The 26,494-nt window shown below is 43.8% G+C and overlaps 2 long non-coding RNA genes across 2 annotated transcripts in view; both read right to left on the bottom strand.

Moving 5' to 3' along the window:
- LOC140607452 (uncharacterized) overlaps window positions 1–26,494 on the bottom strand; it is a 298,278-nt gene that overhangs the window by 12,004 nt on the left and 259,780 nt on the right. The window lies entirely within an intron of this gene.
- Window positions 17,368–20,891, bottom strand: LOC140607403 (uncharacterized). The gene is made up of 2 exons (XR_012009443.1): window positions 20,699–20,891; window positions 17,368–17,789 (listed from the first exon to the last, which is right to left on the bottom strand). It is a non-coding gene; the product is annotated as an uncharacterized lncRNA (long non-coding RNA).

Below are 26,494 nucleotides of genomic sequence, written 5' to 3'. Positions count from 1 at the left end.
GCAATTGGACATTCATAGGCAAAAAAGAGAGAGAGAGAGAGAAATAAATAAACCCTGAGTTAAATTTCATTTCTTAGACAAAAATTAGCTCAAAATGGATCATGAACTTAAATGTTCAGGACCCAGCATGAAGCAAAAAAGTCTTGGAATGACATTAAAAGCATGACCTGTAAAAGGAAAATTTGATAAAGAAGACCTCATCAAAATTAAAATGAAAAATCTTTGTTCTGCATAAAACTCAGGAAGAAAAAGGCAAACTATGAACTGGAAGGAAATATTTGCAAATTACTTCTCGACAAAGGACTACTATCTAGGATATATAAAGAACCCTCAAAACTCGTTTAAGAACTCAAAGCAATGCAATTAAAAAATGAAGGAAAAATCTATACAGGCATTTCACTGAAAAGGACACACAGACAGCAAATAAACACATGAAAGAAAGCTCAACACCGGATGATGTATGGAATTGTTGAATCACTCTACACCTAAAACTACTATAACACTGTATGTTGACTATACTGGAATTAAAATTCAAACTTTAAAAAATGCCCAACACTATTAGCTGCTAGAGAAATGCAAATTTAAAGCACACTGAGATATTACTATATACCTAAAGTATATAAATAGCTAAAATTAAAATGCTGGTGAGTATGTTGCAAAACTGAATGACTCATACAATTGCTGCTGGTGAGAAAATATAAAATGGTCAGTCACTTTGAAAATTAGTTTGGCCAGTTCCTTTTAAAACTAGAAGTGGGTTTACCATGCAACCCAGCAATTGCACTCCTGGGCATTTAGCCCAGAAAAATGAAAATTTATTTTTATGAAGAAATTTGTACATAAGTGTTCATAAAAGCTTTATTCATAATAGCTCCAGCTGGGAACCTATCCACATGTCCTTCATGGGTAGATACTTAAACTTTGATACATCCATCTCATGAACTACTACCCAGCAATCAAAAAGAATGATCTGTTGAAACACACAACTTGGATGACATTGAGAAAATTATCTTGAAAAAAAGAAAAAGTTAATTTCAAAAGGATGATACTGCATGATTCCATTTATATAACATTTTAAAAATAACACAATTATAGAGACTGGAAATAGATTAGTGGTTGCCAGAAGGGATGAGGGGAATGGGGAAGGAGGGATGGGAATGTCTATAAAGGGATAGTTCCAGTGATGATGGTACAGTTAATTATCCTGACTGGAATGATGGTTACACAAAGCTATACACATGATAAAATTGCATAGACACACACACACAAATAAGTGGATGTATAACTGGTGAAATCGGAACAAACTCTGGAGGGTACCTACATCAGTTTCCTAGTGTTCTGTTGTATATAGTTCTGTAAGATATCACCCTGGGGGAAACTGGGTGAAGCATAGGCAGGCCTGCCCTAACATTTCTTTGCAACTTCCTGTGAATCTGTAATTATTTCAAAATAAACATTTTTAAACGACAAAAAGTTGAGGCTTTGGGCCCATTCTGCATACCCTGGGGCTTCTCCTCAGACCTTGGGAGGCTTGCCTCCATGCTCTGTTTCCTGCTCTGAAAGGAGCTCTCCATTTTATTTATTTCTTTTTTTTTCTTTCTTTCTTTTTTTAATTTATTTTTTATTGGTGTTCAATTTACTAACATACAGAATAACCCCCAGTGCTCTCCATTTTATTCCATGCCCCTGGCATAGCACCTATGAGGCGCTCAATAAATGTCTGCTGAACAAACTCACATGACTCCGATGATGCAAACATGGAAAGAACATCAAACAGGAGTCTATTCCTTTGGCATATTGAGTAAAGGCAAGCAAGGCAAGTGCCAAGAGTGCAGAGCTAAGATGCTGGGGATGCAAAGGGTTCATCACCCACTTCCCTAGAGGGCAGGTGAAAGAGGGGTGGGTGCTGCAGAAGTGCCTCAGAAACCAGGTGAGGCCAAAGACACAGAAATGTTGTGGTGGGCAGTGAGGACATTAGGAGAGGCCGAAGGTGTGATGGGTCTGCCGTTATGTGGCCTCAAGAGAAGCTGGAGCTCTGGCACACACATACCCTGTTTAGGGTTCCGGCTGTGGGTAACATCTCCAGAGGGGCATCCTTCTAGGCTTCTGGTCCCCATCCCCTGAAACGAGGGCCTTATGCCCAGGCTGTGGGCTGGCAGGGGCAGTCTTTTCTGCGTTCTATCATCTTTCTTCCTCATCATGGCCTACAGAACCTTCTTTCTCTTCTTCCAGTTATAAAACAAGAGCTCCAGGGCATACAGAGCAGTAAATGCAAGCAGGTACTGAGGAGATGAGAGTAGAGGACCTGAGTGGACCTTTCACATGGGCTTGGCGAACAGGACCTCCTGAATTGTAAACAGACCACTTTGGTGGACCTTCTACCCTCATCTCAGTTCTTGGCACCCACTGTGGACCTGTCTCTGGCCAGGGGCAGTGACAGGGAGCATATCTTCACCTTCCCCACTCACAGTGACTGTTTTAGAGATGGAAATGCTACCCAAGTAACTGCAGAAGGAATTCTAGTGTGTGCATGGGAGATCCGCTTCTGCTGGAGCTGCTGGCAACTTCCTTGCCTCTGGAAAAGCCTACAAAGGAAACAGATGCCCAGGAGAGAGAGCTGAGGGCTGGGGGAGGAGTCTGAGACCTGACAAGGGTCTCTCCTGCCTCTAGCCATGTCTGAAGCAGCCTGCTCCACTGCTCCTGGGCTTTTCAGTTATTTGAGCAAACATTTTCCTTTTCCGTCTTAAGGCAGTTTGAACTGGGCTTTTTCTGCCTTGCAACGTAGAGTCCTGACTGATAAAAGGATTATCTATACTAGTATTGTCATGGGCCCAGTTTAGTCAGCCAAACATGATGTAAATGTGGATTTCCAGGATCACATCTACTGCCTAACATAATAGGGTAAAATTCCCCATCACTATGAGAAACTAGGAAATGGTGTGAGACGAGCTCTCAATTTCCTGCAAAGGGAAATCACACACGAGGAGTAGATAGGTAGCAGAGCTGAGTGGAACAATGCTAATGGTATCCTCTCAGAATTTCAGGGGCTAAAGATGAGGGTGAGTTTAAGGCAGTCATTAAAACTTCTAAGAAATATATTCAGCTCTGGAATCCTCAGTTTAGGATTTAGGATTTTCCCCCAGTGGTCCAAGGGAGATAGGTAAGAAACAAAAAATGATAAAGACCTAATTAATATAATTTTGAGAGGTGATATCACCTAAGAAAGGAAAAACAAGAAGCCATGAAAACAGAACAATCCAGAGACAGAAATATTCTTGGAAATGAAACAGATTATTTTTCTATGAATCTATAAGAAAAGAACAGGCAAGTTTGAAAAAGAACATAATTATAAGCCAGTCTTATTCATGAACATACACGCAAAAATACTGATAAAATGTTATGAACTGAAAAAAGCAATGTAAAACCCATCATAACCAACTAGGGTTTAATCCAGTAGCATATGGAAGGTTTATCATTAGAAAAATATTAATGCAATTAACTAAAAATAGATTAAAGAAAAAAGAACACATGATCACCTCAATAGATACAGAAGAAACATTTGATAAAATTCTATATGCACTCATTATAAAAATTAGGATAAAAGAACTACAGCAAACATTATACCTAATGGTGAAATCCCAGAAATTTTTCCTTTAAAGTCAGAAACATGATGAGGGTGCCTATTATTACTGATCCTATTTAACCCTGTATTGGCAGTTCTAAGCACCTCAGTAAAAAAGAAAAAAAAAAGTGAAAGGATTGGAGACATTATAATTATCTACATGGGAATAAAAGCTGGAAACAAGTAGAACTAATGAGAGAACTTAGCAAACTTGCTGTAAACCTATTCAATATACAAAAATGGCATGCCTTAATGCCAGCAACACACTATTAAAAAAAGCAATTCTTAAAAATCCCATTCACAACCACAACAAAAACCTCAAAGTACAGAGGGGTAAATTCAATCAAACATATGCAAGATATTATGGAAAAAAACTTTACAGATGGACATGATAAAATACTTAAATAAATGGATATATATATATAGTTCATCGATGGAAAGATGGCATCATGAAAACACTGAATTCTCCCATAGCATATAAACACAATGCATTTCCAATTAAAATGCCAACATTTTTTAGTGTGCAATTTGAAACATTGATCTGAGAAGTTAGATGGAAAAGCAAAAGGAAACAAATAGACAAGAAAATTATAAAGAAAAACTGAGAAATAGGGCTTGCTCTGCCAGAAATCAAGTCTTATTACAAAGTTATAGTAATTAAATCAATAAGGTACTACCATTGGGTACTAAAGAAGAACCAAGGGAAAAAACCAGAATGAACTGATGAATGTAGATATAAAAACTTGGCATATGACAGAGGTGACTTTAAAATGAATAGGGAAAAGGAACTATTCAGTAACTGTTGTTGGGACTATTGGCTACATATAAAGAAAAAAATAAATCACCCCACCCACCATTTCACACTATATATAAAAACAAATTCCAGAAGGACTGACCTGAATATAATAAGCAAAATGTAAAATCTTTTCAAAAGACAATATAGGTGAATTTCTGCCTCTGATCATCATACATCATAAACAATTAGAAAACCAGACAAAATAAATGAATCAACTGTTTCCTGACATTGAACAACAAAGAGTGAAAGACTGTAATGTCTGAGAGAGAGGAAACAAATGAAGTGGGATCTTTTTTTTAAGATTTATTTATTTATTTGAGAGACATAGAGAGAGTGAGCAAGAGAGAGAGAGCAGGAATGAAGTGAGGGGCAAGGAGAGGCAGACTCCTTGCTGAGCATGGAGCCTGACTCAGGGCTCAATCCTGGAACTCTGGGATCATGATCTGAGCTGAAGGCAGATGCTTAACTGATTGAGCCACCCAGGTGTCCCTGAAGTGCAGTCTTATAATCACTTTGGCTTTCTGCTTGGAGGCACCCTCTGGACTGTGCCATAGGGAAAGAAATTCAAACACAGCTCGGTACTCCTATTCAATCAAGAAGACAGGGACAAAGCTCAGAGAGGCTAAAGGGACTGGAGTTTGCAGGGCACAATACAGGAGAGGAAGGAGCTTTGCATAGAAAAATCTCTAGAAATATGCACAGGTATCCTCTTCAGTCTTTAGTTGCAACTAACTTGTGCATGTATTGAGTGAGACTCAAAGAGGCTGGATAAGGAACAACTACCAGGAAAAGAACATCTACCAAGAAGCAATAAGTGGAATAATACCATACATAGAGCAATAAGTGGAACAATTTTCTCACAGAGAGCTGGGAGGTGTTGGAATTCTGACAAGCAGAGTAGAAAGAATTTATTGAACAATTGAACATTGAGGCCACTTCAATTGACACCCCAGAAGGAACACAGTGTGTTATTAAAGCTAACCTAGCATGAAGATTACTCTAGACCCACCTTAACAAACTTTTAAAATGGGCCTCAAGTGATCCATGGATTACTTAGTTGGCTGCAAACCAAAACTTAAGTCTCTTTAAAAGAAGACAGTATGATCCAGTCATTAAACAATGTCTAGGATCCAAAAAAAAAAAAATCACCAGACATGTGAAAATGTGACCTAGAACCATGAGAAAAATGAGTCAATACAATATAACAGAAACAGCAAAGATTATAAAACTATTAGAACAATTTAAATAGATATTTTTTAAAATTCAAGGATTTAATGGGAATATAATGAGACAATGGAATATATAGAAAATGAAAAATACACATTTTAAATGAAAATTTCATTAGATGGGATTAATACCAGAATGGACACCAAAGAAGACAAACATAGGCAAACATGAAGAAATAGGATTGAATACATAGAATAGAAGCAAAGTGAAGTGGGAAGAAAAAAGCCATGTGAAACAATATCAAGCAGTCTAACACACTTATAAATGGAAACAAATAAGGAAGTGAAGGAGGGACTTTTTTGGGGGAAGTAATGATCCAAAACATCCCAGATTTGATGAAAAATGTCCATCCATACATAGAAGAATTTTTAAAAACCCAAATAGGATAAACGTAAATAAATCATACTTAAATAGCTGAAAACAAGTGATGCAATAACTATTTATTTATTTATTATTTATTTATTTAAAGGCAACTATAATACTACATATAGCAAATACAAAGATAATAGTTAATACTGACTTCCAGTCAGAAACAATGTGATCAAGAAGAAAATAGGTTAACATCTTTGAATGCTGAAAGAAAAAACGTCAGTTTCTAATACTACATCCAACAAGGTAATCTTCAAAATTGTTTGTCTGAATCTGTCATTATTTTGCTTTAATATTGAAAGTTACCTTTGCTGGATATAGAATTACAGATTGACCTTTTTTTCTTTCAGAGACTATGTCACTAGCAGACCTTCATCTCAATAAATGGTAAAATATGTTCTACAGCTGAAGGAATATTACACTAAATGAAAAGCTGAGTAACACAAAGCAGGGAAGAGCGGTAGGAAAGATAAATAGGTTGATAAATATAAGCCCATCCTTTTTCTTGTCTTTAAAAAAAGTTTCTTTAAAAGATATTTGACATTTTAAAGCAAAATTTGTGGTTGATAAAATATATAGAAGTAAATTATATGATAACAATTATACAAAGCACACGAAGAGGTAAAAAAGAAGCACGGTGTTGTACATTGTATTATGCACACACAATGTATGGTTCTTACATTGTACATAAAATAGTTTAATATCACTTGGAGCCAGACTGTGATAAGATGCACAAAATAAACCCTAGAACATGACTAAAAATAAAATGGAGGAATGTAGTTAACCCGTCAATGTAGAGTAGAATAATAAAAATACTTAACTGAAAAAAAGATAGGAGAGAGGAACAAAAGAACAATGAATATGGAAAAAAGAAAACAAAAGCAAGATGGTAGACTTAAAGCAAACCATATCAATAATTACTACAAATATAAGTGGTCTAAACACTAAAAGCAGAGATTGTCAAACTGGATAAAAAAGCAATATAAGATTACATGCTGTTTAAGAAAGTCTTTAAATATAAAAACACATGTAGGTTAAAAGTAAAAAAGAAAAATGTGTGTCATTCAAATATGCATAAGAAACCTGAGATAGCTACATTAATATCATACAATGTAGAGAATATTATTGCAGATAAATAAGAACATTACATAATGATGAAAGGATCACTTCATCAAGAAGACATAAAAATTATATGTACTCAATAACACAGATTCAAAATGCATAAAGCAAAAGTTAACTAAAAGGAGAAATAGATAAAATTACAATCATAGTTAGAGATTTCTATATTCTTCTCTCAATAATTAATAATATAAGAAAACAGAATATCACTAAGGATATAGAAAACTCGAAAAGTATTATCAACCATCTTGACATAACTGACATAGAACATTACACATTACACTTAATAATAAAAGAGTACACAGTCTTTCCTTTTTTTAGAAAAAATGTTTATTTATTTGAGAGACAGTGTGCACATGTGCACATGCGAGCAGGGGGAGAGGGAGAGAGGGAGGGAAACGCAGAGAATCCCAAGCAGACTCCACACTGAGTGGGGAGCCAGGCCCAGGACTGGATCCCATAACCCTGAAACCTTAACCTGAGTCAAAACCAAGAGTCCTACACTTAACCAACCTGAGCCATCCAGGTGCCCCAGAATATATGGTCTTTTGAAGTGCATATGGACCATTCACCAAAATAACTATTTGCTATTATATAACACAAGTCTCAATAAAATTTGAAGGATTGAAATCACAGATATTTTCTAACCACAAAATATTAAACTAAAAATCAATAACAATAAGATATCTATTCACAAATGTTTGGAAATTGAATAATACATTTTAAATAACCCATGAGTAAAGAAGAAATTGCAAAAAAATTAGATAATATGTTGAATTGAATTATAATGAAAATGCAACCCACTAAATTATGGGTATACAGTTAAAGTGGAGTTGAGTGCACCTAAATGGTGCTTAGAGGAAAGCTAAGAGCTTTCAATGCATATATTTAGAAAAGAAGAAAAGTCTAAAATCAGTAATCTAGGCTACCACCTTAAGAAGCTAGAAAAAGAAGAGCAAATTAAACCCAAGGGAAGTAAAAGAAAGGAAATAATATAAATAAGAGTGGAAATCAATAAAATTAAAAATGGACAAATAGGTTCACCTGGTTGGCTCAGTCGGAAGAGGGTGCAACTCTTAATCCCCGAGTCATAAGTTTGAGCCCCACATTGGGTGTAGAGGTTAACAAAAAAAAAGTAAACTTTTAAAAAATGGACAAATAATAAAGTCAATTAAATCAAAACCAGATTCTTTGAAAATCTTAATAAAATCTATAAACTCAGTTAAACTGATCACAAAAAAGAATGAAGACACAATTACTAACATTAGGTATAAATAAGTCATCATTAAAGATACTACAGACATTAAAAGAATAATAAGAAAATGTAAAAACTTCGGCATCAATTAATTTGAAAATGTAGACGAACTGGACAAATGCCTTGAAAAATACAACGTATCAAAACTGACCCAGGAAAAACTGAAAAGTCTGAAGAGTCCTCCATCTCCTTTTGAAATTTTTGTTAATTGATAACTTTTAAAACTTCTGACAAAATTCCAAACCAAGGTGGCTACACTGGGGACCTTCTATCAAACACATAAGGAAGAAATCATTCATAAGTACACATAAATTCTTTCAGAAAATAGAGAAGGAGGTAATACTTCCCAATTCATTTTATGAGGCCAATATTAACCTGTTTATGAAAACAAAGACATTATAAGAAAACTCCAGACTGCTTTACCTCATTAATATACACGTATAAGTCTTCAAAAAAATATTAGCAAATTAACTCCAACAATAGATGACCCAGTGAGGTTTATCCCAGAAATGGGAGGTTGATTTATCATTTCAAAGTTAAACAATGTAATTCACTGTATTAACAGAATAAAAGAGAAAAATCCATATGATCATCTGAATTGATGCAAAAAGAAGCTTTGGCAAAATTCATCATTCATTCATGAAAAGAAAATGCTCAGCAAACTAGGATGATAAAGGAACTTCTTCAACCCAATAAAGGGCATCTGAAGAAGCGATAGCCAACATCACACTTACTCATGAAAGACTGGAAGCTTTCAGCCTAAGATCAGGGATAACAAGGTGTCCGTTCTTACCACTTATTTTCAACATTGTATTGAATATCTTAGTGCAATAGAGCAAGAAAATAAAATGTATTATTTTTTAAAATCTGAGTATAGTTGACACACAATGTCACATTAGTTTCAGGTGTACACATAGTACTTCTTTACCTCCATATGTTATGCTCTGCTCATCACAGGTGTAGCTACCATCTGCTAGCATGAAATGCTATGATGATACCATTGACCATATTCCTGACGCTGCATCTTTCGTTCCTAACTGGAAGCCTGTATCACCTACTCCCCTTCACTCATTTTGCCCATTCTCCCCTCTCTTCTGGGGAAAATGAAATTTTAAAAATAGCTTATATAGGAAAAAAAATAGCTTATATAGGAAGAAGAAACTATTTCTTCCTTCAAAGATCACATAATAGTACACATTTTAAAAATCCTAAGGAATGTCCAAAAGCCTTCTAGAAATAATAAGTAAATTTAGTAAACCCTCAGAGTTCAATTCTCAGTGTAAAAAAAAAAAAAATCCACAAAAAACCCCCACAAATGAAACAGAACAAAACAAACCAGATTTACTCTGCACACTAGCAGCAGAGAATTGAAAAGAAAATTTATAATTTTGTAATAGCACCTAAAACCATGAAATTACATAGGTCTAACTTTAACAAAAAGATTTGTTAAAACTTGGGATGCCTGGGTGGCTCAATCAATGGTTGAGCATCTGCCTTCGGCTCTGGGTGTGATCCTGGAGACCCGGGATCCGGTCCCACATCGGGCTCCCTGCATGGAGCCTGCTTCTCCCTCTGCCTGTGTCTCTGCCTCTCACTCCATGTATCTCATGAATAAATAAATAAAGTCTTAAAAAAAAAACTAAAAAAAAAAAGATTTGTTAAAACTTAAAACTACAAAACATTGTTGAGACAAATTAAAGAAGACCTAAGTAAGCGGAGAGAAGTGGAGACATATTCCATGTTCGTAAATTGAAAACTAAATATTGCTAAAATGTCAATTCTCCTCAGGTGGATCTACAGATTCAAGACAATCCCAATAGAAATGCCAGTAGGCTGTTTTAATTGGGTTGAAGTTGACAAGCTGATTCTAAAATTTATGTGGAAGTATGAAGGCCCAGATTTTGAAAAAAAGATGAGGAAAGTTCTAGGACTCTACTAGCAGATATCAACACTTTCAGTAAAACTACAGTAATCAAGACCATGTGGTGCTGGTGTCAGGATAGATCCGTAGATATAGATTCTGAGATGTAGATAAGAACAGAGGTCAGAAATAGACCCTCACTTATATAGTTACTTGATTTTTGACACAAGTGGTTAAGATTATTCGGTTGGGAAAATGATAGTCTTTATGGGAAATAGTGCCAGAACAATTGGACATCCATATGGAAAACATGAGCTTTAACCCTTACCTCACAATCTACACAAAAATTCACTTGGAACAGATTAATAGACCTAAAATGTAAAATATAAAATTATAAAACTTCTAGAAGTGAATATAGGAGAAAAGTTTGTGGACTTGCAGTCGGCAAAGACGTGTTAGACATGACACATTTTTTTTTCCACAAAAGAAAATTTTGGTGGATTAGGCTTTATGAAGATGAAAAAACTTCTTGCTTTCTGAAAGATACTGTTTAGAAAATAAAAATCCAAGACATAAGCTGGGAGAAAATAGTCTTTTTTTTTTTTTTTTAAGTGGTTTCCACACCAAGCATGGAGCCCAGCATGGGGTTTGAACTCATGACCCTCAGATCAAACATGAGCTGAGATCAAGGGTTGAATGCTCAACTGACTGAACCACCCAGGCGCCCCGAGAAAATATTCTTAATACACATTTCTTTCCTCAATAAAAAGAAGACAAACAGCCCAATTTTAAAATGGGCAGAAGATTTGAACAGATATTTCACAGGGTAAGAAGTACATGAATAGATGCTCAACATTATTAGGCATTAGAGAAACATAAATTAAAACAGAAATAAGATACCACTAACTACCCACTAAAATGGGCTAAAGTCAAAAAGACAGCCTAAACCAAGTCTTGGTGAAATAACTAGAACTCTTCTACATTTCAGAAGTGCAAAGTGGTTCAACTACTTAGAAAATAGTTCAGCGATTTTCATAATGTTGAGCATACACTCACATGTGACCCAGAAGTTCCACACCCAAGGGAAAGGAAAATGTAAATGCATGATCAAGACTTGTACACAAATGTTCATAGCAGCTTTATTCGTTATAGCCCCAAACTGGAAATAACCTACATGTCTAACAACAGATAAATAAAGCATGTATACACACACACACACACACACACACACACACACACACACACATTATGGTATATCCATACAATTGAATACTATTCAGCAATGAAAAAGATGAACTCCGGTGTGTGGGATAGCATGGCTTAATCTCAAAAGCATTATACTGGGCAAAAGAAACCAGAGGAATATGCCATACTATTCCATTTAAATAAAATTTAGAAAAGGTAAATCTCATCTATTAGTGACAAAAAGCGGATTAGTCATTGCCTGGGGCCAGCTCTTGGTTTCACCTCAGGGCATGATCTCAGGGTCACAAGATTGAGCCCCACGTTGAGTCTTCACTCAGCACGGAGTCTGCTTCAGATCCCCTCTCCCTCTCGCTCTCTCTCTCTGTCTCTCAAATAAATAAATAAATAAATAAATAAATAAATAAATAAATAAAACCTTTAAAACAAATAGAATGGGTGCATTTTATTGTGTGCGAATTATGCCTTATCGATTTGAATTAAGAAGGAAAATATAGGAAATATTTTTATGTCACTGAGGGTGGAGAAAGATTTTTTTTGAATAAAATGTAAAAATTATAAACCACAAAGGAAAAGGAGAATTCGATTACATTAAAATTCAAAACCTCTGCACATCAAAAGACACCACCAGCAACGTTTAAAAAAAAAAAGAAAGAAAAACCAGTCCAGAGACTGGGAGAAGATATTTATAACCCGTATAACTGAGAAAAGATTAGCATCCAGAGCATTTCACAAACTGTTACAAGTCAATAAGAAAAATATGAAGAACTTAAGAGGAAAATGGCCAGGACATCACCAGGCAAATCATAGGTGAGAAAAACTGGATAGTCCATAAACCCATGAGGAGATAGTCAAGCTCTCTATTAAACGGGGAAGTATACATAAAAATGGCAAAATGTGATCATCTGATAGCACCTACTGTTGGCAAGGACATGGGGAAATGGAACAGTTTTGGGTTTTCCAGTGAGAAAGTATTTTCCTAGAACCATTTGGAGATGAATTTGGCAACAGTAGGAAAGTTTAAGGCACGCTCCCCATCACCTGACATTTCCCCGATTCACCGAACACCCCGGGGTCCTCAAGTCTGGGTGCCTCAGGAAACATCAAAATCTGTTGAGGCCGGCCTTGTTTATTAGTCCCAAAGTGGGGATGTCATACATTTCCATTACTTGAGCAATGAGTAAATAAAACGGAGTCTAGTCCTATGATAGAATAAAGTCAGTGATTAAAACGAATGCCCTGGATCTCTGTATGTCAACACAAGGCCTAGAAAGTATATATATGTCTTTATATTAAATATACATATTTAGAGAAAGTAAAAAAAAAAAAAAAAGCAAGCAAGTTACAAAAAGATACCTACTGCCTAGAAAGGGAGGTTTATTAGCAGGACCCTAAGGGAGGGGACCCCCCACCTGCTTTATGGAGATAGAAGGGGACAGTGTTGGGGTGGAGAGCTGCAAACTGCCTGCGGATAAGGCATCTCCCAGACTCTGGGACTTTCCAACGGAGACCCAATATAAGCTTTCTATCAGCTGTACAGGTCTTTTGAATGTGTGGGATGCTGCTGCCCGTCCCTGTCACCCTTGGCGATAAGATATGAACAAGCGCTGGAAAGCATTGTGATCCCACAGCCTGCACGCCACGGAATTCAAGATGAGCAGCCCCACAGGGCCTCCGGCAGGCACCACCCCACATCACAACGTGCCTTGTTTTTCTCCTCCACTACCATTCCACCCACTTTGGGGCCACGGACTTGCTTTGAGGTTTGGCATTTTCACATTTTTAATATAAACTCAGATGCTTAAGACACCAGCCTCAAATCCTAAAAAAAAAAAAAAAAGAAAGAAAGAAATTAAAAAATCCCAAAAGCCAAAAAATAAATTGAAAAAATAAAAAATAAAAATCCCAAAAACCTACTTCCTAATTTTCCACCTGCCCTTTGTCTCCAAAGAGGACATCCATGTAGGAGTCGCTTGTAAGTTGTAACCTTTTTCCTAAATGAAAAAAGCCAACCCTGTTTCCTCTTTCTCAGGCACTCCAAACTCGTTAATCCCAAACCGGTGGGCGGTGGGCGGATGAAACCCTGCTGTGATTTTCAACTTGTGACTTCTCGATCCCCTGCTCCAGGAAGGCTGGGGTGTGGGAAGGTGGGAGGTGGATGTGACTGAGGTTTGTCTCCGTCGACCACGACCCTACCTGAGTCTGGCTTTGTCTGTCTTTGGTGGGGAATTAAAAAAAAAATCTGAGCTGGACAGGATCAACAAAACTGATGAAGGCTCTTTTTGTATGAATTAGGGAACGCTGCTGAGAGTGGGAACCACTTTCCTGCCCTCCCGCCAGAGCCACAGGAGCCCCTTTGGTCCTTCTGACCCCCCTCGGCCCGGCTCTCTGCCCTCCCTGCGGTGTGGACCACGGGAATGGGCTCGCTGGCCTCGGGTCCCTGGTTGGGGGCAGCCTCCGGGATTCTCCTGCTCAAGACTGGAAGGAGACAGGAGAACGGGGAGGGCATTTATTCCCTCCGGGGCCATCCTCGTTGAAGGTCACTGGCCAGACCGGCTATCACAACAGCCCTGGTTTTCCATCATGCTCACACCAGACTCTTGTGACAACATCCTAAAGTGAAATAAGCCTGCAAAAAAAAAAAAAAAAAAAAAAAAGACAAGAAGAAGAAAAAGAAAAGAAATAAGCCTGCACTGCAATCCTTTTCGCCATCTCTCCCCCTCTTTCTCTGTATTAGGGAATAAGCCTCAGTCCTTTCCTCTCCTGTGTCTCTCTGCTGTGTACTTCACTGCTGACACACCAAGTGTGTGTGTGTGTGTGTGTGTGTGTGTGTGTGTGTGTGTGTGTTGGGGGGCAGGGACGGAGTCCCCACACCAAGCGATCTAACTCTCTTCTGACGCTTTCTACCTTGAGAGAGCACCAGCTCCCAGAGGTGAAGGGCTCAGTCCAGTGAGGCTGCCCCCCCCACCTCCAACTTCAGGTGCAAATCACGAGTCCAGGTAGCCACCTGTGCTTCGGACCCATCGGCTGCAAATCAGAAGTTCCCATGACCACCGCCCTCCTTGGGTTCGATGAATTTACTAGGGCGGCTCACAGAACTCAGGAAAAGTTACCAGTTTATAAAAGGATGATATGGTAAAGGACGAGGAGGAGCAGCCAGGGGAAGAGTCACCTGGAGTGAGAGTCTACATGGGCCCCCCCCAGCCCCGCGCAGGAGCCTCTGTCCCCGAGGAGCTGGGGTGCATCCCCCCCAATACACAGATGCGTTCCCTGACCTGGACACTCTCCGAACGCTGTACTTTTGGGGATTTTTATGCTCATCACACAGGCACGATGGATCACTGGCCAACTCCACTTCCAAGAGAGTGGGGGGCGGGGGGGGCAGGACTGAAAAGGCCAAGCTTCTGACCACGGCTGGGTCTTCCCCGGTGACCACCCCATCTCTGGGAGACCACCCGCCCCGAGTTGCCTCATCAGGACAAAAGACACCCCACTGCCCGGAAGGTGAGCAGATGTTTCGGGAGCCCTGTGCCAGGAACCGGGAGGGCGCAGACCAATCTGCACCTTCTATTCTCTATTTCAGTCGCCCTCTGCTCCCTCCTTCACAGCATCTGTTCGTGCAGCACCTACCATGTGCCAGGCATGCGTGGGGGGCATGAGGGCAATGAGCTGGACGCAGCCCCTGCCTCCAAGGAGGATGTGGTGTGCCTGGGAGGGAGGTCACAGAGCTGTGCGGGCCAGGACAGGAGCGTCTCTGACTGCCCGGCCCGCTGAAAGCTGGCCTCTGCGTCTCGACCGCGCAGCAAGGACCACGCGAGAGAAGTGATGGACAATCCCTCGGCATTCCTAATACCAGCCACTTGGGTTTCCTGGAGCGCTGGCCTCGCAGGAGACCTGTGTCAAGGGCCTCCGCATGGGGACAGGTGCACATGTCGGGGGACAACCCCTTCCCTGCCTTGGTGAAGATTCCTAGCTGTTGGGGGATGTCAGGGAAGTGGGGCCGTCTGATGGGGAAGGATGTCTTAGGGGTTTCAGGGAGCAGGGGGAAGGCCATGGAGGAGAGGTCTCACTGATGCTCTTGGTTTTTGTTGTCGTTGTTGTTTTTTTTAAGGACCCGGGGATCATGACCTGAGCCCAAGTCGGTGGCTTAACCGACAAAGCCACACAGGCGCACCGCTAGTGCTCGGGTCTTCACGCAGAAAGGGGCTCCTTTAGTGAAAGTCCATGAAAGTGGCTTTAGAAAATATGACACACTACTGCTGGACTCCTGAGTCATCGAGTGACGCATCGGTTCCTGACTCGGCCTTCAGCTGCCAGGAAATCACCACCTGGTTCCCCAGGAGCCTTGGGAGCAGCTGCATTCAGAGGACCTGTGAGCAGCCCCAGGAGTGACGGATGCAGGCTGCCTTTGTGCCTTTGTGGGAGAGCCCCAGCCCCCCTTCTCTCCCATGAAAACCAACAACAAAACCCATAATCACAACCCAATAAGTCCCCATACACCATGTGGCCTCCGCCCCTGCTGCTGGCCCGACAAGGACCCTGCCCTGGGGGGCCCCCTGCCTGCCAACAGCATGAAACCAGCACTGAAGGTGCAAGAAGAGCCCCCCAGGGAGGGTATGATCCCGTCCAGTGGAGGGGGTCAGTGGGGCAGAGACAGAGCCAGGCCCTGGGGCTGAGTGGAGTTTGGAGAGGCAGCCGTGATGATGAGGATGGTGAAGCGCAGGGAGTGTTCTCGCGTCCCGGGTGCTGTGCTAAGGGCTCCATGTGAATGGTGTCACTCAGTCGGCCCTGAGCCCTGTGGCCGTCGTCATCCCCACTTACAGGGGAGGAAACCAAAGGTGTTACGGGCAAGCGACCTGCTCGAAGGGACCCTGGAATGGGTCCTTTCACCAGACAGGGTGGAGAGAAGGGGGGCACAGCGCGGGTGACGGCCACGCCAAGCAGTGGGGCAGCACAGAGCAGGTTTGGGGAGAGGCAGGAAGTCAGCTGGGCTGGAGCGGAGGCTTGGTGCGGGGTGTCCAGAGACCGGGAAGCCCCGTGGTGAGGGCTTCCTGGGGCAGGCGGAGAGGTCAGGGCTGGAGGGGGAGGTGAGAGAGTGGGATGAGGACAGCCCTGCAGGCGAGGGAGCTTCAGGCAGAAGCACAACCCCCAACATCCCCTTTTCATTCACATAAAGCTGGGTTTGTTTCCATTTATCTGCTTGACTTTTCAGCCAAGATGCTGTTAGAAAAACATATTGCTCTAATTTAACCCACATGTGCATCCCCAGGACAGAGTCTAAAAGGAAACTTCAGGGCCTGAGCCCTCGGCCTCGTGGAGGTGGCAGGGGAGGGCTCGGGCCTCGGGACTGGCCCTGACCCACCTTTCAGGGACCCTCCTAAAGCGAGTCCCCCGCCCCACCTGTGTCCGGGGCAGGCAGGAGGGAGTGTCCTGAGAAGGGAGGCTGGCAAGGTGGCATCTGTGGCCTGCTTCCTGCAACTGCCCAAAGCTGGCGGGATGGAAAGAGGAGGAGGCGGGTGGGCACGGGGTAGGGACGGGGCCTGGCATGCGGAGCCTTCGACCCCCTTTCCCGGGGGGCTCAAAACTCTGAAGCAAGCGGAGGTGACAAGAGGGAGTTCATCCAATCACATGGGGGAGGTGCTGCCTGCAGGACCCAAACCGGGGAGAAGCCAGGCCCAGGGCTCCGCAATGGGGCACGAGACCACAGACGATCTGGCCTGCACGTCTGGTGCGCGTGATCGGCGTGATGGGTTTTGGAAACTGGTCTTGCAGCCCCACCTCGCTGGCCGAGAGCCAGCAGGGAACAAAGCCAGCGCGCTCATTTCAATACTCTCCACAAACTCTGCTCCCGTCCCATAACTTATTTTGAACGTAATTATATTATTTGGAGGAACCGATTGCCAAAACTCGGAAAATAAAACCAATCTCCTACAGATGTTTATTCACGACCGGGATTGGAGGCGCAGCACCGAAGGGCACAGCTGAATGTCTCACTCTGAGTCAAGACGGCGCGCCTTCGTGGTGGCTTACGCGTCAAAGTTCTTGGTGAATTAATTCGCAAGGAGGTGATCGTCCTTCCCCATGCTTGTCACCTCCAGGGTGGCTCCGTCTACAGTGAAACTCGCCGTCCTCTTGGTCTCGGCCTGGCTTCCGAGCAAAGGCACTTTATCAGATGGAGAAACCGATGTCTGAGTCAGTGCTGGAGCGAGCGTTCACGTAAGCAGCTCAGGTCTGCGACCCTCGGGGACCCCTCTTGCCCTTGCGGCTTCCAAGAGTTGACCCCTCGGTGGCGGGGAAGGGCCAGCGGAACCCATCTGGGGTGGCATCTCAAAGGGTGCTGCTGGAAAGAAGGGATTGGGACCCATTATAGGGTTTTTGGAAATGTACAGAAGTGTCTCTATCAGAAACAGCAAGAGAAATGGAAGTGATAGCTCGGAATGTCAGCATGAACTGGGTTTGCATTTACTGTCCACAGACTGGAGGACAGTTCCTTTTTTTCTTTTTTAAGGATTTTATTTACTTATTTGTGAGAGACACAGAGAGAGAGGCAGAGACACAGGCAGAGGGAGAAGCAGCCTCCATGCAGGGAGCCCGATCCCAGGACCCCAGGATCACGCCCTGAGCCGAAGGCAGATGCTCAACGGCTGAGCCACCCAGGTGCCCCTGGAGGGCAGTTCTTGTTCATGGCTGTGACCAGTGGTCCCTGTTTATGCCTGTGACCGGGCACCCTCCTGGGGGTCCCCTACGCCATAGGCAGGGCAGGGCTCCCTGGGTCTAACGTTGAAAGCTTTGAAATCTCCCAGGCTACCAGCCACTCCTCTCGATCTCTAGACAGAGGTTCAGCCCGGAGCCAGAATGCATCTCTCAGGAGCTTCCTCAAGGCTGGAAGGGCCTGGAACACCTCCACCTGTCCCAAGGCACGGAGGCCTCCCCTTAGGGCCCTTCCCAGATGAGCAAATGTAGGGAGGCCACTCTGCGTTTTGCAAAGACTGCTGTCCAGGCCAGACTTGAGCTGCTCGGGTTCTGTCGGGAGGTTGGCTCAAGCCTTTCCCTGGCCAATCCTTTGAGGGGACCCCTACGCAGAGAGGCGGGTGAGCTATCACGGTGGAGACTGTGAGCAAGAACCCAGGGCCACGGGCAAGCAGAGCACCCAGAGATCCAGAGCGCTAGATCCACACGTGTTCAGCCCCGCACCCGCATACGGATCTGAAGAGAAGGCCGAGGACCCGGCCCCTTTGAGCGTGATCACCTCACAGGAGGCGAAAAAGCAAGGAAGGCCCAGTTTAGGCCAGGTTCAGTACTGGCACGCAGCCACGACGCACGGGCTCCGGGGAGGAAATCCAGCAGCACACAGACCTCAGGCGGCAGGTCTTAGACGTCACTTTACCTCCTTCGCTGGGGCTGAGCCTAAATTTTGATTTATCAGATTGGCCTTTCCAGGTTCCAGTGACCAATTAAGATGAAAGGGCCAGGCAGCCCGATGGCGCAGCGGTTTAGCGCCGCCTTCAGCCCAGGGTATGATCCTGGAGACCCGGGATCGAGTCCCACATCGGGCTCCCTGCGTGGAGCCTGCTTCTCCCTCTGCCTGTGTCTCTGCCTCTCTCTCTCTCCCTCATTCTCTCTCTCTCTGTCTCTCTCTGTGTGTCTCTCATGAATAAATAAATAATAAACAAAATCTTTAAGATGAAACGGCCTTTCACCGTTCACAAAGCCGATCAGTGCGGCACCGCCGTGTGTGCCAGGTCCCCGGCTCACAGTCACCGAGGCTGCCCATGTGCCTCTCTCTGATGGAAACTTTTTTATGGTTTGACAAGAATTTGATGTGAATCTTTTTTCCACCAAGGGCCGGGCCTCTGGACACAATGCTATACAGTAACCCTGTAATCTTGGGACTTAATCAAAACATATTCCAACAACTTATTCTGGTGCTACAGATGAATGTTTATTTTAAAACGATTTGCTAGAGCTTTTTTTTTTTCCCTTTCTTCTTCTTCTTCTTCCTCTTGGAGCTAGATTTCTCCCCGCCCTAAGTTGTCCTCTCCCCCTCCAAAGACTGTGTCATATGCTCAGGTCGTAATTAACCACAGAGCTGTTTCTGAGAAGGGGACAACGAGAGGACATTTGACAAAGAGTTAACAGATGTCATCTCGGAGGCTGCTGGCCCACTGCTGCTGGGTCATTTGTGGGATGGAAGCTGATTTTGCTGCTGTTGTCAACAGAGAGTAGTAATAATTATATGCAGGCTGCATTAGGCATAACAGATTGGATGTAGAACATTCTGTTAAAAACCGGCTCGTATCCTGTTTCTCTCCAGATACAATGGAGAAGACCCCTCGTTCCCAGTCCTGGAAGTCATCCCCAAGGATTCTCGCAGACTTTCCAATAGAGAAATAGGTCATGTTCCTGCATGGCAAATGCTGCCGAGGTCCGGGTATGGCAAAAAGGCCGGCTCCAGAAGGAGTGCAGGCACACTCCAGTGAGCCAGCCTCACCGCACCCCAGAGCTGCCTTTTTCCATTTGAAAAATGAAAGAATTAAATTCAAAACAAACAACTTCAATTTAACACCAAACTACAGGATAACCAATCTTAAAAATGTCACAGCGTAATGGATCTTAATACCCATAGAAAACACAAAAACAGCACCATTGTTCCCCAGCAAGGCAGAGCAACCTCGCAGAATTTCAGTGAAGGAGAAAGAAGGGAAAAACACCTTATTACTTCCAACCCCTGCGAGCCATTTTGGTCTCCAAAGGTTTTAGGCTGCCCGAGGCCGTGTGTCTGCAGTGTTTCGGGAAATGACTTGCCTTTGCACGAACGCTGCTCTGTTCTGCAGCGAGGCTGCTTGCCCCGGAGCAGCGCCGCTCCATTTCTGGTTAACTCTTCCTTCCCGGGCCCGCCGCGCAGCAGCAGCGCAGCCAGGGCCCAGGGAGGCGGAGGCCAAGGCCAGGGCCGCCCGGCCTCCTGCAGGGCAGCGGGGTCCGCAGCCAGGCCAGGAGCAGCTTCTCAGAGGTGGCGGCTCCTGCAGGAAGGCCGGCTGCCTCCCACCCCACCCCATCCCACCCCACCCCACCCCTACTTTTTCAAGACCCTATTCTCCAGCCAAGCTATAAAGCAATTATCAGAAGACCCACAAACGGCACAGCCAAAGCCAGGGGACACAAGTGGGACCAGGTGAAGCCAAGAGCAACCGATCCAACCTCTCGGGCGGGTGGGGGGGTCCCCCCACTCGGGGAGGGGCAGCTTACCGCCTCTGCCCCAGGCCTGGGCAGGACGCTCTTCTGCTGCTTAGCACCATGCGAGCAGGGCCCAGCCAGCCGGCTGGACAGGAACCAGGCTTGAGGACACTTCATTCCCCCGTGACTGTGACCGAGGGACGCAAAGTGACAGAAACACATCCGCCTGAACATCTGAGCGGGGAACGACAGAAAACCGCTTAGCACTTAAGAGGTTAACACAATTCCTAAGTGTTCGGCAATCACTGCAATTTAGTGCCATTTCGATTATTACACAATAAACAGACCCTGTTGTCTGGAAGCAAATTTTTATGAGTATAGCTGAAGGGGCTGCAACTTATTTAGCTGCTGAAACTCGCAGGGAAGGAGCATTTCCGAATGCTAAGACCACGGATCAGAGATGCAGGTAGCAGACAGAGGTTATTCTTGGGTCACTGCTCTGGCGAGCTCAATGCCGTGACCTTTAAAATGAGGATATCGTTAAAAGGAGATAAAGTTCACCCAAGTGTTCTTTAAACAGAACCACTTTAATCACGATCCTGTTGGGTTTCCGAGTGAAGGATTTGGGGATTTTCAGAAACATGTTATGTTCAGGAAAGAACATCATGTTAACATGGACTGGGGGATGTGTAAACCATTTGCCTACCTCGAATATACATTACACACACACACACACACACACACACACACACACACACAGAGGCATGCATCCACATCCAAAACAGCCAGTTCGTCCACACTGGCCGCTGCTGTCTTTCACGGGTACATGGGTGCAACGATCACAAACCAGGTCACATTCCTAATATAACAAGAGACCCAGACATTGAAAGTGGAGAACAGAGAGGTGGGCAGATACTGCAGTTCACAAAGCCTGTGCAAAACTTCACTACACATTCATCTCCGGGAGGTACTGCTTCCCCGCTGAAGGCACCCAGGGGTTCAGCTCTGGGGAGAGAGAGAGCCTTTCCCCAGCTCCACTAATGGAAGGAAATCACCCAAAATACACTTCAAGATTCAAGGTTAAAATGTGCACGGACGCTTCACTTTTGTACATTTTGAGACTTGCAAAGGGCTCTCACGTCGATGAGGTGTGAAGCAGCCTCCGAGTGAGGCAAGGAGGTTATTTTTACTCCCATTTTCCAGATGACATAACTGAGGCTCCACCTAAGAAGAAACAGCTTGGTTAACCCCCACCAACAGCTGCTATATTCCAAGAACCCCTTCCAGAGGGGATGAAATCTCAGAGGGAAGGTCTAGGCTCCCTCCTTTGGGGGAATAGGACAAGCTTATAGTATAGGAGCTGGGCATCTAACCACACAAGGTTCCTGGGACCCAGAGAGTTTAATGTGGGCAGCGTGGGAGGTGGGGCAAAACCGCAAAGTCCACCCTGGTCCCAGGGTAAGTATGTCTGCTACTGAGAGAGTCCTGGTGGCAGGGAGGGCTCCTCATGGCCAGGAGGCTGGGCTAGAGCCTGGGTCTGTGTTAGCCCGGTCAACAGCAGGTGGTACAGAAAGCAGAAAGGAGGTCTCAGCTGCAGACATATAGGTAGGAGTTTCCACTCTACCTCCAGCAGATCAGCACCGAGTGGTCTAAGGAGCACACCCTGAGAAACCCCAGTTTGGGTCACATTTCTTTGTGTGTAGCAACCTTTGGTTTCTCAACAATGCTGATGCTCCTTGTAGGGATAATGTTCAGTTTCTGGTGTGAGTTTATGAGATCCTCTCAACCATCCTCCAGACTGTCTGTCCTTCCATCCATCCATCCATCCATCCATCCATCCATCCATGTATCCATCCATCCATCTATCCGTCCATTCATCCATCCATCCATCCTTCTGTTCAACAGATCCTCCTCAGACACTTATTCCATGTCTGGCCAGGTTCTAGATGCTGGAGCGATACAAGGTCCCAGCATGCATATGAGGGAAGACCTTCAAGGGGGATGGAGACTCAGAGAGGGGGCATCGCTCTGGGAGACCCAGAGATGGGTGAGCCACCACGGTTGCACACTCAGCTGGCCCCCATGTTGCTTGGACCACTATGAGACGTGGCTCACAGAGTACTGTGGGCCCCTCAATCATTAATCCTCTCCTCAAGCGGTCAAGTCTCTTCTCCTCTCAGAGAGGAAAATGCGATTCATGATCATGGCATGGTGAGAGAGATGGAAGTGGAGGAAAGGCACATAGGAAAAACAGGAATAGGAGGACAGTGACGTGGGCAGCCACAAAGAGACTCCCAAAAATTCTGCATCAGAAGCCTACTTGGAGGGACGCCTGGGTGGCTCAGCAGTTGAGTGCCTGCCTTCGGCCCAGGGTGTGATCTTGGAGTCTCAGGACTGAGTCCCACGTCGGGCTCTCTGCATGGAGCCTGCTTCTCTCTTAGCATGTGTCTCTGCCTCTCTCTCTGTGTGTTTCTCATGAATAAATAAATAAAATCTTAAAAAAATAAAATAAAAAGAAGCCTACTTGGAGCACAGATGCCACCGGGCTTGGAGCTGTCTTGTCCCTGTGCCCCACTCCTATTCTGAATTCTCTTGGAAATGTTGTTAGCAATTTGCCGTTCAAAACAACCGTGTGCTTGTAAAGCCATCACCCATGTGGTGCAGGCTTAGGGCAGCATCTCTGACAAAGGAACACAATCCACCAACTGACATGTAGAGTTGACCCTTGAATGACATGGGAGTTATTGGGGTGCTGACCTCCTGGATGCAGTCACAAATCTGGGTATAACTTTTGACTCTTTCAAACCTTAGCTACTAATGGTCCGCTATTGACTGGAAGTCTTAACAATAACATAAGCATCACATAACACATATTTCGTATGCTGTCTGTATTTTTTTAAAAGATTTTATTTATTTATTCATGAGAGACACACAGAGAGAGAGAGAGAGGCATAGGCACAGGCAGAGGGAGAAGCAGGCTCCATGCAGGGAGCCCGACGTGGGACTTGATCCTGGGTCTCCAGGATCACGCCCTGGGCCGAAGGCGGCGCTAAACTGCTGAGCCACCGGGGCTGCCCTGCTGTCTGTATTATATGCTATATTCTTACCATAAGGTGAGCTAGAGAAAAGAAAATGTTATTAAGAAAACCGTAAGGAAGAAAAAACACAGTTACAGCACTGTACTGTATTTATTGGAAAGAGATGTCCATGCACAGTTGGATCTGCGGAGTTCAAATCCGTGTTGTTTGAGGTCAGTTGTCATTTCAAACTCAGCCAACTTCAGTCCTGACATTTTTCAAACAGTCGCTAGGAGATGCATAGGCCACAACACCGATTTTGAAATCCGTCTCTTTCCTCCTGCTTCTTTCTCTCTGGCTTCTCTCCTGGTGCATTTTCCTGCACCCCCCAAATACTGTCTCCCAGGCCTCTCCCCCTCTTGACCCTGACTTTCTCTCTCTTTCCCTTTCTTTCTGATCCCGCTGTACAAAACCCCCAAAGGATGGCCTGGCTAGCCAGAGAGGGAAGTTTCTGGATGATCTTGAAACCCTTGGATCTCCTCATCTGCAAAGTGGGGATGAGACCATGACCTTCTATGGGTTTGTGGTAAGAGTTAAATGAAAGAATGTAAACAAAACATGTACTAAAAGATCTGGTACCTGGGCGGGCAATTATTGAATGACTTTTCACATACGAAAATCATTACAGATTTTATGTCAGAAGTGTTCGTGATTTCACGTAAAATGGTTCTATATATTTTAGTGTATGTCCTGCGGAAGCGAGCACATTGATTCTATATATTTTAAAAATTAATTTAGAAATTTGAGAGAATGCTCTCCTAGTTTATGGCAAGGCGAAACGAAAATTACTATTATGCAATGTTTTCCCCCAAATAATTCCCGTGTTAATATTCAAATGAAAGTGGGCTCCCAAATTTCTGCATTTTTATCATGTGTGTCTGTGCTAGCATTTATGTTATATTCCGAATTAACAAACATCAAACGCTAAAAAATTACATATGCATAAAAATGGGGAAAGGGATATGCATCTTTTGTAAATCTCAGTGGAACACACTCAAACCTCTAGCCCTACCAGATACTCCCAGCTCAAACCACATGGTAATTTTGGAATAAGGAGCATTAATGAGTACAAAACAATAAGGAGGCGGTTTGGGCATGTGCTAAAAAAAAAAAAACAACAAAAAAAAAACCAACTTTAAATCAGGCTGTCCTTATCATTGGGTGCCTCTTAATGAAGATCATCCTCAATAAAGAACCTTCTGGCTCGCTCACATTCTTTCTGTCCGTTAACATCCTATTCAAGTCATCTCGCGTCACACAAAGTTAATGCGCATCCAAAACAAAATAAAAAGGAAAGAATGTCAAAAGAACAAACTTTTAAACTCTGCACTTTTTATTATTAGATGCTATTCCTAACTTGTTAAAATTGATCAAATAGAAAGCTGTGAAAAGAGAAAAAAATTAAGCCAACTAGAAAAGTGTGACTTGGATTTAATATTTTATAATTGCCAAGGGACATACTGAGATCAATGAATTTTTGCCTGAGATGAACGTCAGAAAGAGATGTACTTCAGTCTTTTAGGGAACATTGGTCTATTTAATTCTTGTGTCTGATGCATGTGAAATAGGCCCTGCCTCGGCCTTCTCTCTTTGCCGGGGGCATCGCCAGCAGCGGACATTACCACTTTTAATAGGCCGCTGTCTGAGGAGTGGCAAGGGATCCGATAACCCATCGACTCTAATGGATCTGCCTGTTTATTCACTTACACCTTTTTTTTCCAGCTAATTTTAGTTTTGCATGCTGAGTTGTTTCACTTTGAATTAAATGAAAAGAAACAAAGGAAAAAGCCAGTGCAGCTAATAAACCATGATTATGTTCACGGCCCCTCTCGACAGGCTTCTCCGCATACCAGGTACACCATCTGAGAACACATTCACTGTGGCATTTTCTCCACTTGTTGACGAAATTAACATTTTATTCATGCTCAAATTTAGAGGAAAAATTAGATTATTCAAATCACTTTACGTATAATGTGCTGTTGTTTGTAGTCGATCTAAATGCCCAGCCTCGGGCCCCAGACGTCCTCGGATTTCAGACACTGGTCAGTGACTTTTTCTACCTGGGGAGGCACCCCAGAGCTCTCCGCGGGGTCATACAAACAGGACAAATGCCCAAATGCTTTGCTTTGGCTAATGAAAAACCAGAGAGACACAAGGAGACCAAGGACTGAGTGTCCTCCAACAGAAATAACAAAAGTCACCGGTTTAAAAACGTCCTCCCTCCCAAACTCTGTCCTTAGGCCGAGGGAGCTTGAAGAGGATTCCAGAAACTTTTAGGCTAGTACCTGCCAAGGAATATGAGATGGATGAGGGCGTCCGATATAAGAGAGAAGGAAAGAGGGATCCCTGGGTGGCGCAGCGGTTTGGTGCCTGCCTTTGGCCCAGGGCGCGATCCTGGAGACCCGGGATCGAATCCCACGTCGGGCTCCCGGTGCATGGAGCCTGCTTCTCCCTCTGCCTGTGTCTCTGCCTCTCTCTCTCTCCCTCTATCTCTCTCTCTGTGACTATCATAAATAAATAAAAATTTAAAAAAAAAAAGAGAGAAGGAAAGAGAGGGCCAGCTTGCCCACGTTTTTTGAACAAGAGCTGTGGGACTTTGTCACAAAGATGCCGTGCGCAGAAAGGGTGGGCAATGCCCACCCGTGCCCCTTGGGGACTCCCACTGATTCCTGGAGGTCCCAGTAGGTTCCAGGGGCTGCCACCCCCCTCCCGCCCCCCACGGGCAAGGTCAGCCTTGGAGGGAGGCAGGTGGCCTGAACTCCAGAAAAGACATCCTCCGCATCCCGGGAGG

This window comes from Canis lupus, chromosome 1 (genome assembly GCF_048164855.1).
Source record: "Canis lupus baileyi chromosome 1, mCanLup2.hap1, whole genome shotgun sequence".
Classification (NCBI taxonomy): Eukaryota; Metazoa; Chordata; class Mammalia; order Carnivora; family Canidae; genus Canis; species Canis lupus.
This window is presented reverse-complemented; position numbering and strand designations above follow the sequence as displayed.